The sequence below is a fragment of the Sminthopsis crassicaudata genome, chromosome 1 (genome assembly GCF_048593235.1).
Source record: "Sminthopsis crassicaudata isolate SCR6 chromosome 1, ASM4859323v1, whole genome shotgun sequence".
Taxonomy (NCBI): Eukaryota; Metazoa; Chordata; class Mammalia; order Dasyuromorphia; family Dasyuridae; genus Sminthopsis; species Sminthopsis crassicaudata.
The window spans coordinates 1,479,321-1,492,173 of NC_133617.1; the positions used below are offsets into that span (position 1 = coordinate 1,479,321).

The following is a 12,853-nucleotide window of genomic DNA, read 5'->3' on the forward strand; positions in this document are numbered from 1 at the left end:
TTTAAAAACTTGGGAAAATGGGAAAAGCATTCCATAGAACAAAACAACTCATTAAATTAAAAAACTCAATTGGACAAATACAAAAAGAAATAAAAATGTGAATGAAGAAAATCATGCTATGGAATATTATTCTTCTTTAAGAAATGATTCGCAGGATGATTTCAGAGAAGCCTGGAGAGACTAACAGGAACTGATGCTAAGTGAAATGAGCAGAACCAACAACAATACTACATTATGATGAATTCTGATAGACATTAATCTCTTCAACAATGAGAAGATCCAAATCTCTTCCAATGAACAGAAGCAGCTACATCCAGAGAAAGAACACTGGGAAATTAATATGCATCACAACATATCATTTCCTCTCTTTCTGTTATTGTTTGCTTGCATTTTTGTTTTTTCCTGTCAGATTGCATTTACCTATGTGGTAGGCACCAGATCAGATCAACCTTTAGATCTAGAGCCAATCTGATTTTAGGCTCCTCAGGGTCTGAAGTCTGCTCTCTTTCCTATAGAAGTTCCCAACAGTTTGAGCATGCATTGTCTTTTTGCTCACTTAAAAAAAAAAACGCTATGGTCTGCTTATGAGAGACAGGGTGGTATTTCCAAGCTGCCTCTACAGACAATAGGAAGTGGCAGTGAAGCAGCAGTGGGAACAGCATCCAGAGGCTGCCTAGAGATTAGCCATTGTGCTGAAATCAGTAGCAGAGGGAAGGCAGTATCTACACTGGGAGCAATGATTGGGAGCAGCAGTGGACTGCACTTGGATCACACTGAGACACTCTGGCTGTTGGGTGTATTTGGCCAGGTCCTGAAATACTTTATCGTTTTGGGGTTATAGCCTTTACCCCTGTGTTTATAGCTTCTCTGCTGATCTACTGTGTGCTGCAAGGATAGAGTAGCTGACACTGTGCTAATGTGTTCCCCCCAGATTTTCCACCAGCAGACATCACATCCTACCCCCCTCCAGTTTGCTCAGGGTGAGCTGTTTCCTGTGGTCTCACTGCCTGCCTGAGGTCTGTGTCTGGCCTAACCCCAGTCTATCCCCATCCATGAGCAAAACAGACCTTTTCTGGAGAATTTCGAGAATCTTTTCAGTTGGCAATGTGTTGTACTCCCAATATCCATGGGTTCTGACAGTCAAGCACTAATTGTGAGACTGAATTTTGTTGAAATTGATTGAGGGTAAAGGAGAGCTTAGGAAGATGCATGTGTTCTTGCCACCATCTTATTACCACCCCCAACCAAATAGATTTTAAGAAATAATTAATATCTGTATCTTTCCCATTTTTGCCAAATTTGTTTTTTAAAGAGTTGTTTCTTATAGATATTTCCATATTTCCTTTTCTACGCTTTTCTATGAAAATAAAAATTTTCAAATTGTCACAATTTTCCTTCATAATTCTTGTTCCTACACATTTTATCTCTCATCTCTTTTTTAAGATTTTTTTTGAGCTTATTCAGGAGAGGGTTTTGAGCTTCACAAGAGTTCACATTCCCCCCTGAGATTTTATTCATAGGCATTTTACTCTTCCAGCATTCTATTATGATATTTCCTGACTGATACATCTTCAGGGTCAGATCGTTTTTTTATCCTGCTCTTCTCACTTGTAATATTTGAGCTCTGATCCTTGGACACACAAGAGATTGTCTCAAGCTTCTTTTGCAGAAGAACAGGGTTCTCTCACTGACTGTGTGGGGCCAATGGTGGTGAGGTTCACTGACTCTCAGGGTCTCTTCTATGTTTGCCCTCGATGTCTCACATCAGAACTGCTGATGCACTGGCTTTCTGGATGAGGATACAGTAAGCATTGTTGTTGTACTTTGGCTAAGAGCCTCACACTAAATTCACAATGCTGGACTTCTCCAGGCTGTCCTAGATATACCCCACCTCTGCTGGGCCATGATGCACCCTGTGCTGTCCACAAAGGCCTGTCCTGAAGCCATTGCAATATATCTTAAGCTGAAAAATTACATTCCAAATGTTTCTGGGTTCTGTCATTTCAAAATACAATCAGGCACGTGTTCTGCTAAAAGTGTTTACCCCTCCTTCACCAAATCCTTTAATTTCTCTTTCATCACTTATTCCTGAAGAAAACATTTCCAGTACAATATTGAATAATAATGGTGTTAATGGCTACCCTTGTTTAACCTTGACCATATTAGTAATACATTTAGGCAATTAACATTCACATTACTTTGGGAGCAGCATTTGCAGTATAATGGCCATGCCCAAGAAGAATCTTCAGGATCATGTTTAGATCTGTCCCACATCTATGACTGAGACTGGGGGAAGTCATCTTCTCTGTAATTGGCCAATATATGGACTATCTTTAAATGATCAGAGTGTGAAATACTTTTTTGTGAATGGTTCAATAAGAGAAGGTTTATCACTGAGTTTTGCAGAAGAGTAGGTGACAAATGGTAAAAATAAGTTTCCCCATGTCATCTTCACATACACTTTTAATTATGTATCTGAGAGGTGGTTCACAAAACCAGAATGGCAACAAACAGCTGCATTTTTCTTTGCATACATAAATAGCTATCAGTTCAAAATGTTTATTCCCATCTCCTGTCACTATCTTAGGTTCCCTCTGCGGTATGTACTGCCAGCTGTCTTGCTGGATTCAGGAAGTTGCCTTTGGAGGGGAAGTCTCCTTGTTGCTTCAGCTGCTCCCCATGCTCAGAAGGAGAAATCTCCAGTCATAGGGGTAAGTTACATCTTAAAGAATGACTGGGTGAAAGAGCAAATTATAGAAACAATTAATAATTTCACCCAAGACAATGACAATGATGAGACATCATACCAAAATCTGTGGGATGCAGCTAAAGCATTAATAAGGGGAAATTTTATATCTTTAGAGGCTTATTTGAAGAAAATAGAGAAAGAGAAAATTAACGAATTGGGCTTGCAACTTAAAAAACTAGAAAAAGACCAAATTAAAAACCCCCAACCAAAATTAAACTTGAAATACAAAAATTAAAAGGAGAAATCAATAATATTGAAAGTAAAAAAACTATTGAATTAATAAATAAAACCAAGAGTTGGTTTTATGAAAAAGCCAATAAAATAGATAAACCTTTGGTAAATCTGATCAGAAAAAAGGAAGAGGAAAATCAAATTGTTAGTCTTACAAATGAAAAGGGGGATCTTTCCACCAATGAAGAGGAAATTAGAGAAATAATAAGGAGTTACTTTGCCCAATTTTATGCCAATAAATTTGATAACTTAAGTGAAATGGATGACTTCCTCCAAAAATATAGGCTTCCTAGATTAACAGAGAAGGAGATAAATTGCCTAAATAGTCCCATTTCAGAAAAAGAAATAGAACAAGCTATTAATCAACTCCCCAGGAAAAAATCCCCAGAACCAGATGGATTCACATGTGAATTCTACCAAACTTTTAAAGAACAATTAACCCCAATGTTATATAAAGTATTTGAAAAAATAGGGGATGAAGGAGTCCTACCAAACTCCTTTTATGACACAGACATGGTACTGATACCTAAACCAGGTAGATTGAAAACTGAGAAAGAAAACTACAGACCAATTTCCTCAATGAATATTGATGCTAAAATCTTAAATAAGATATTAGCAAAAAGATTTCAGAAAATCATCCCCAGGATAATACACTATGATCAAGTAGGATTTATACCAGGAATGCAGGGCTGGTTTAATATTAGGAAAACTATTAATATAATTGACCATATTAATAATCAAATTAATAAGAACCATATGATCATCTCAATAGATGCAGAAAAAGCATTTGACAAAATCCAACATCCATTCCTACAAAAACTCTTGAGAGTATAGGAATAAATGGACTATTCCTTAGAATAATCAGGAGCATATATTTATGAACGTCAGTAAGCATAATATACAATAGAAATAAACTGCAACCTTTCCCAGTAAGATCAGGAGTGAAACAAGGTTGCCCATTATCACCATTACTATTCAATATAGTACTAGAAACGCTAGCTTCGTTAATAAGAGCTGAGAAAAAGATTCAAGGAATTAGAGTAGGAAATGAGGAAATCAAACTATCACTTTTTGCAGATGACATGATGGTATACTTAGAGAACCCCAAAGACTCTGCTAAAAAGCTATTAGAAATAATTCAAAATTTCAGGAAAGTGGCAGGATACAAAATAAATCCACATAAATCCTCAGCATTTTTATATATCTCTAACAAAATGCAACAACAAGAGATACAAAGAGAAATTCCATTCCAAACAAATGTTGAGAGTATAAAGTATTTGGGAATCCATCTACCAAAAAAAAGTCAGGAATTATATGAGCAAAATTACAAAACACTTGCCACAAAAATAAAGTCAGATTTAAATAATTGGAAATACATTCAGTGCTCTTGGATAGGCCGAGCGAATATAATAAAGATGACAATACTCCCCAAACTAATCTATTTATTTAGTGCTATACCAATCAGACTCCCAAGAAACTATTTCAATGACCTACAAAAAATAACATCAAAATTCATATGGAAGAATAAAAGGACGAGAATTGCAAGGGAACTAATGAAAAAAAAAGTCAGAAGAAGGTGGTCTAAGTGTACCTGATCTAAAGCTATATTATATAGCAGCAGTCACCAAAACCATTTGGTATTGGCTAAGAAATAGATCGGTACATGAGTGGAACAGATTAGAAAAAAAGGACAAAAAAGGGTACATCTATAGCAATCTAATCTTTGACAAACCCAAAGATACCAACATTAGGGACAAAAATTCATTATTTGGAAAAAAAACTGTTGGGAAAACTGGAAATTAGTATGGCAGAAATTAGATATGAATCCACACTTAACACCATATACCAAGATAAGATCAAAATGGGTCCATGATTTAGGCATAAAGAGTGAGATAATAAATAAATTAGAGGAACAGAGAATAGCCTACCTCTCAGACTTGTGGAGGAGGAAGGAATTTATGACCAGAGGAGAACTAGAGATCATTATTGATCACAAAATAGAAGATTTTGATTACATCAAACTAAAAAGTTTCTGTACAAACAATACTAATGCAAACAAGATTAGAAGAGAAGTAACAAATTGGGAAAATATTTTTAAAAACAAAGGTTCTGACAAAGGTCTCATTTCCAAAATATATAGAGAACTGACCCTAATTTATTTATTTATTTATTTATTTTAATTTATAAAACATTTATTTTTTTTTAGTTAATCAAAAATTACTCATTTTTTAGAAATAGGTCTTCCTAAGTTTCTGTCAAAATATTTTGTTAGTATTATTCAAAGAACATATTTTTATACTTTTATTTATAAAAGTTTTGCCCATAATATTAAATAATTAATATTACCCTTTCTAAAGAGTTCCATTACAATTTATTTTTTCTAGGGCATATTTTTTTCTCAGATTTAAGTTTTAATGAACAGCACTTTTTCAAAACAGAAGAGGTAAAGAAAATCAATATTCAGGACATACATATTTGACTTTTAAACTGCATTTTTTAACCAAGAGATTTCTTTTTTTTTTTAATTTTTTTTATTATATATATATATATTTTTATAATATTATCCCTTGTATTCATTTTTCCAAATTACCCCCCCTCCCTCCATTCCCTCCCCCCATGACAGGCAATCCCATACATTTTACATGTGTTACAATATAGTCTAGGTACAATACATGTGTGTGAATATCATTTTCTTGTTGCACAATAAACATTAGAATCCGAAGGTACATGCAACCTGGGCAGACAGATATTAGTGCTAACAATTTACATTCACTTCCCAGTGTTTCTTCTCTGGGTGTAGCTACCTCTGTCCATCATTGATCAACTGGAAGTGAGTTGGATCTTCTTTATGTTGAAGATTTCCACTTCCATCACAATACATCCTCATACAGTATTGTTGTTGAAGTGTACAGTGATCTTCTGGTTCTGCTCATTTCACTCAGCATCAGTTGATTTAAGTCTCTCCAGGCCTCTCTGTATTCCTCCTGCTGGTCATTTCTTACAGAGCAAAAATATTCCATAACCTTCATATACCACAATTTACCCAACCATTCTCCAACTGATGGACATCCATTCATCTTCCAGTTTCTAGCTACAACAAAAAGAGCTGCCACACAACATTTTGGCACATATATGTTTCTTTCCGCTCTTTAGTATTTCTTTGGGATATAATCCCAGTAGTAGTGCTGCTGGGTCAAAGGGTATGCACAGTTTGATAACTTTTTGGGCATAATTCCAGATTGCTCTCCAGAATGGCTGGATTCTTTCGCAACTCCACCAGCAACGTATTAGTGTCCCAATTTCCCCACATCCCCTCCAACATTTGTCATTATTTGTTCCTGTCATCTTAGCCAATCTGACAGGTGTGTAGTGGTATCTCAGAGTGGTCTTAATTTGCATTTCTCTGATCAGTAGTGATTTGGAACACTCTTTCATGTGAGTGGATATAGTTTCAATTTCTTCCTCTGAGAATTGTCTGTTCATATCCTTTGACCATTTATCAATTGGAGTATGGAACCTTTGTTTTTAAAAATATTTTCCCAATTTGTTACTTCCCTTCTAATCTTGTTGGCATTAGTATTATTTGTACAGAAACTTTTTAGTTTGATGTAATCAAAATCTTCTATTTTGTGATCAATAATGATCTCTAGTTCTCCTCTGGTCATAAATTCCTTCCTCCTCCACAAGTCTGAGAGGTAGATTATCCTCTGTTCCTCTAATCTATTTATTATCTCACTCTTTATCCCTAAATCATGGACCCATTTTGATCTTATCTTGGTATATGGTGTTAAGTGTGGATCCATATCTAATTTCTGCCATACTAATTTCCAGTTTTCCCAACAGTTTTTTCCGAATAATGAATTTTTATCCCTAATGTTGGAATCTTTGGGTTTGTCAAAGATTAGATTGCTATAGATGTACCCTTTTTTGTCCTTTGTATCTAATCTGTTCCACTGATCTACCGGTCTATTTCTTAGCCAATACCAAATGGTTTTGGTGACTGCTGCTATATAATATAGCTTTAGATCAGGTACACTTAGACCACCTTCCTCTGAGTTTTTTTTCATTAGTTCCCTTGCAATTCTCGACCTTTTATTCTTCCATATGAATTTTGATGTTATTTTTTGTAGGTCATTGAAATAGTTTCTTGGGAGTCTGATTGGTATAGCACTAAATAAATAGATTAGTTTGGGGAGTATTGTCATCTTTATTATATTCGCTCGGCCTATCCAAGAGCACTGAATGTCTTTCCAATTATTTAAATCTGATTTTATTTTTGTGGCAAGTGTTTTGTAATTTTTCTCATATAATTCCTGACTTTTCTTTGGTAGATGGATTCCCAAATATTTTATACTCTCAACATTTGTTTGGAATGGAATTTCTCTTTGTATCTCTTGCTGTTGCATTTTGTTAGTGATATATAAAAATGCCGAGGATTTATGTGGATTTATTTTGTATCCTGCCACTTTGCTGAAATTTTGAATTATTTCTAGTAGCTTTTTAGCAGAGTCTTTGGGGTAACTGACCCTAATTTAAAAGAAACCGAACCATTCTCCAATTGATAAATGGTCAAAGGATATGAACGGACAATTCTCAGATGAAGAAATTGAAACTATATCCACTCATATGAAAGAGTGTACCAAATCACTACTGATCAGAGAAATGCAAATTAAGACAACTCTGAGATACCACTACACACCTGTCAGATTGGCTAAGATGACAGGAACAAATAATGATGAATGTTGGAGGGGATGTGGGAAAACTGGGACACTGATGCATTGTTGGTGGAGTTGTGAAAGAATCCAGCCATTCTGGAGAGCCAATTGGAACCATGCCCAAAATGGTATCAAACTGTGCATACCCTTTGATCCAGCATTGCTGCTATTGGGCTTATATCCCAAAGAAATATTGAGGAGGGGAAAGGGACTTGTATGTGTCAAAATGTTTGTGGTAGCTCTTTTTGTAATAGCTAGAAACTGGAAGATGAATGGATGTCCATCAATTGGAGAATGGTTGGGTAAATTATGGTATATGAAGGTTATGGAACATTATTGCTCTGTAAGAAATGACCAGCAGGAGGAATACAGAGAGGCTTGGAGAGACTTGCATCGACTGATGCTGAGTGAAATGAACAGAACCAGAAGATCGCTGTACACTTCAACAACAATATTGTATGAGGATGTATTCTGATGGAAGTGGAAATCTTCAACATAAAGAAGATCCAACTCACTTCCAGTTGATCAATGATGGACAGAAATAACTACACCCAGAGAAGGAACACTGGGAAGTGAATGTAAATTGTTAGCACTACTGTGTATCTATCCAGGTTACTTATACCTTCGGAATCTAATACTTAATGTGCAACAAGAAAATGGTATTTACACACATATATTGTATCTGGGTTATATTGTAACATATGTAAAATGTATGGGATTGCCTGTCATCGGGGGAAGGGAGTGGAGGGAGGGAGGAGGACATAATTTGGAAAAATAAATATAAGGGATAATATTATAAAAAAATTACTCAAGGCAGACAAGCCCTTCTAATCTCCTGGTAGTCATTTCTGATCTATAAAGTAGAGATTTCATGAAAGATTTCCTCCAAATGTCTCTGAGACTTCATAAGTCTTTGTTCCCACCACCCAAAGTGCAAAGGTTTATCTGTAGATCCTGTGATTTCAACTTTCTCAAGTGGGGAATATGGGACTAAAGGTGTCTTGGTTCTAGTTGTTGAAGAGTGGAAATCTGTCATCAAAATCCTGGACTAATGAACCTCTGAGATTCCTTTCATCTCTAACAGGTGGATGTTATAATACTTTCTTTTGTTTTTTTTTATTAATTTTATAGTTATAACATTTTTGACAGTGTATATGTATAGGCAATTTTTTACAACATATCCCTTGTTATCCCTTGTACTCCCTTCTGTGCTGAAATTTTCCCTTCTTCCCTCCACTCCTTCCCCTAGATGGCAGGCATTCACATACATCTTATATATGTTATAGTATATTCTAGGTACTATATATATATATATATATATATATATATATATATATATATATATATATATATATATGCAGAACCGAATTTCGTTGTTGTTGTTGTTGTTGTTGTTGTTGTTGTTGTTGTTGTTATTGTTGTTGCAAAGGAAGAATTGGATTCTAAAGGTAAAATCAAAATCAACCTGGGGAGAAAAACAAAAAATGCTAACAGTTTACACTCATTTACCAGTGTTCCTTCTCTGCGTGTAGCTGATTCTGTCCATCATTGATCAATTGGAATTGGATTAGCTCTTCTCTTTGTTGAAGATATCCACTTCCATCAGAATACATCCTCATATAGTATGGTTGTTGAAGTGTATAATGATCTCTTAGTTCTGCTCATTTCACTCAGTATCAGTTCCTGTAAGTCTCTCCAAGCGTCTCTGTACTCATCCTGTTGGTCATTTCCTACTGAACAATAATATTGCACAACATTCATATAACATAACTTATTCAGCCATTCTCCAACTGATGGGCATGCATTCATTTTCTAGTTTCTAGCCCCTACAAAAAGGGCTGCCACAAACCTTTTAGCACATATAGTTTCCTTTCCCCTCTTTAGCATTTCCTTGGGATATAAGCACAGTAGTAGCACTGCTGGATCAAAGGGTATGCACAGTTTGATTACTTTTTGGGTAGAATTGCTCTCCAGAATGGTTGGATTCTTTCACAACTCCACCAACAATGCATCAGTGTTCCAGGTTTCCCATATCCCCTCCCACATTCATCATTATTTGTTCCTTAGCAAATCTGACAGGTGTGTAGTGGTATCTCAGAATTGTCTTAATTTGCATTTCTCTGATCAATAGTGATTTGGAGCACTCTTTCATATGAGTGGAAATAGTTTCAATTTCATCATCTGAAAATTGTCTGTTCATATCCTTTGACCATTTATCAATTGGAGAATGGCTTGATTTCTTATAAATTAGAGTCAATTCTCTGTATATTTTGGAGAGGAGGCCTTTATCAGAACCTTTAAGTATAAAAATGTTTTCCCAATTTTTTACTTCCCTTCTAATTTCGTTTGCATTAGTTTTGTTTGTACAAAAGCTTTTAAATTTGATGTAATCTAATTTTTCTATTTTGTGATCAATAATGATCTCCTAGTTCTGCTCATTTCACTCAGTATCAGTTTCTGTAAGTCTCTCCAAGCCTCTCTGTACTCATCCTGTTGTTTGTTTCTTACAGAACAATAATATTCCACAACATTCATATAACATAATTTATTCAGCCATTCTCTAACTGATGGGCATGCATTCATTTTCTAGTTTCTAGCCACTACAAAAAGGACTGCCACAAACCTTTTGTCACATACAGGTTCCTTTCCCCTCTTTAGCATTTCCTTGAGATATAAGCCAAGTAGTAGCACTGCTGGATCAAAGGGTATGCGCAGTTTGATTAATTTTTGGGTATAATTGCTCTCCAGAATGGTTGGATTCTTTCACAACTCCACCAACAATGCATCAGTGTTCCAGGTTTCCCATATCCCCTCCCACATTCATCATTATTTGTTCCTTAGCCAATCTGACAGGTGTGTAGTGGTATCTCAGAGTTGTCTTAATTTGCATTTCTCTGATCAATAGTGATTTGGAACACTTTCATATCAGTGGAAATAGTTTCAATTTCATCATCTGAGAATTGTCTGTTCATATCCTTTGACCATTTATCAATTGGAGAATAGCTTGGTTTCTTATAAATTAGAGTCAATTCTCTGTATATTTTGCTGAGAAGGCCTTTATCAGAACCCCTAAGTATAAAAATGTTTTCCCAATTTTTTACTTCCCTTCTAATTTTGTTTGCATTAGTTTTGTTTGTACAAAAGCTTTTTAATTTGATGTAATCAAAATTTTCTATTTTGTGATCAATAATGATCTCTAGTTCTCCTTTGGTCACAAATTCCTTCCTCCTCCACAAGTCTGACAGGTAAACTATCCTATGTTCCTCTAATTTATTTATGATCTTGGTCTTTATGCCTAAATCATGGACCCATTTTGATCTTATCTTACTATGTGGTGTTAAGTGTGGGTCCATGCCTAGTTTCTGCCATACCAATTTCCAGTTTTCCCAGCAGTTTTTGTCAAATAATGAATTCTTATGCCAAAAGTTGGGATCTTTGTGTTTGTCAAACACTAGATTGCTATTTTTATTCACTAGCTTTCCCTTTTAACCTAACCTATTCCATTGATTAACTGGTCTATTTCTTAGCCAATACCAAATGGAGGATGTTATAATCCTACATAAAACATGAGACCCACTAGGAGACGAAAACTATGAGCACTGGGCTTTCTAAAATGACTCTTCTAAATGGATTACATGGCGCCCTGAGCATGGGACCTGGCTCACGTGGACACTGGTGCAGGGAACTGCATGAGCATCAAGGCTAAAATTTTACAGTCTTTTAGGGAAATTGTCACCTCTGAAGGATTTAATAAATCTTGTGACATATTTTGTACCCTGCAATTTTGCTAAAATTCTGAATTATTTCTAATAGCTTTTTAGCAGAGTCTTTGGGGTTCTCTAAGTATACCATCATGTCATCTGTGAAAAGTGACAATTTGATTTCTTCATTTCCTACTCTAATTACTTGAATCTTTTTCTCGGCTCTTATTGCCAAGGCTAGAGTTTCTAGTACTATATTGAATAGTAATGGTGATAGTGGACAACCTTGTTTCACTCCTGATCTTACAGGGAAAGGTTCTAGTTTATCACCATTACACATGATGCATTGTTGGTGGAGTTGTGAAAGAATCCAACCATTCTGGAGATCAATCTGGAATTATGCCCAAAAAGTTATCAAAATGTGCATACCCTGTGACCCAGCCATACTACTACTGGGCTTATACCCCAAGGAACTACTAAAGAAGGGAAAGGGACCTACCTGTATGTGCCAAAATGTTTGTGGCAGCCCTTTTCATAGTGGCTAGAAGGTGGAAGATGAATGGATGTCCATCAATTGGAGAATGGTTGGGTAAACTATGGTATATGAATGTTATGGAATATTATTGATCTATAAGAAATGACCAACAGGAGAAATACAGAGAGGCTTGGAGAGACTTACATTAACTGATGCTAAGTGAAACGAGCAGAACCAGAAGATCATTATGCACTTCAACAATGATACTGTACGAGGATGTATGCTGATGGAAGTGGATTTCTTCAACATAGAGAAGAGCTAATCCAATTCCAATTGATTAATGATGGACAGAACCAGCTACATCCAGAAAAGGAACACTGGGAAATGAGTGTAAACTGTTATTTTTACCTTCTGAATCCAATTCTTCCTGTGCAACAACAAATTCGGTTCTACACACATATATTGTATCTAGAATATACTGTAATGTATTTAACATATATAAGACTGCTTGCCATCTGGGGGAGGGCGTTGGGGAAGGAAGGGAAAAAATCTTAATAGAAGTAAGTGCAAGGGATAATGTTGTAAAAAATTACCCATGCATATGTACTGTCAAAAATGTTATAATTATAAAATAAAATAAAAATTAAAAAAAATCTTGTGACATAATAGAATAATTCATGAGGTTTATTCATCACTGGTTATTGGCTAACATCAGGTCACAAAACTGTTTTCCAACAAAAGGCACTTCTGGGATGGAGCCTGACTTGTAACAAGGGACAGAGAGGTCAAAATATAATTTTGCACTTATGATTTTCCTGGATGCAGGGACTCAGCTGGAGATGCCCCAGGCAGGCTGGTCCCCAGAATTCTTCTGAGATTGAAACTTTTCTATGGAAAATAAAATAAGAGGAATGGACCCAATAATTATCTAAAAATAAATATACCCATAGACAGAGAGAAAGTATATAATGGTCACTCATCT

General features: G+C 35.6%; 1 protein-coding gene across 1 annotated transcript in view; it reads left to right on the forward strand.

Moving 5' to 3' along the window:
• LOC141550087 (vomeronasal type-2 receptor 26-like) overlaps positions 1-12,853 on the forward strand; it is a 44,986-nt gene that overhangs the window by 9,789 nt on the left and 22,344 nt on the right. The gene's annotated exons all lie outside the window — the stretch shown is intronic.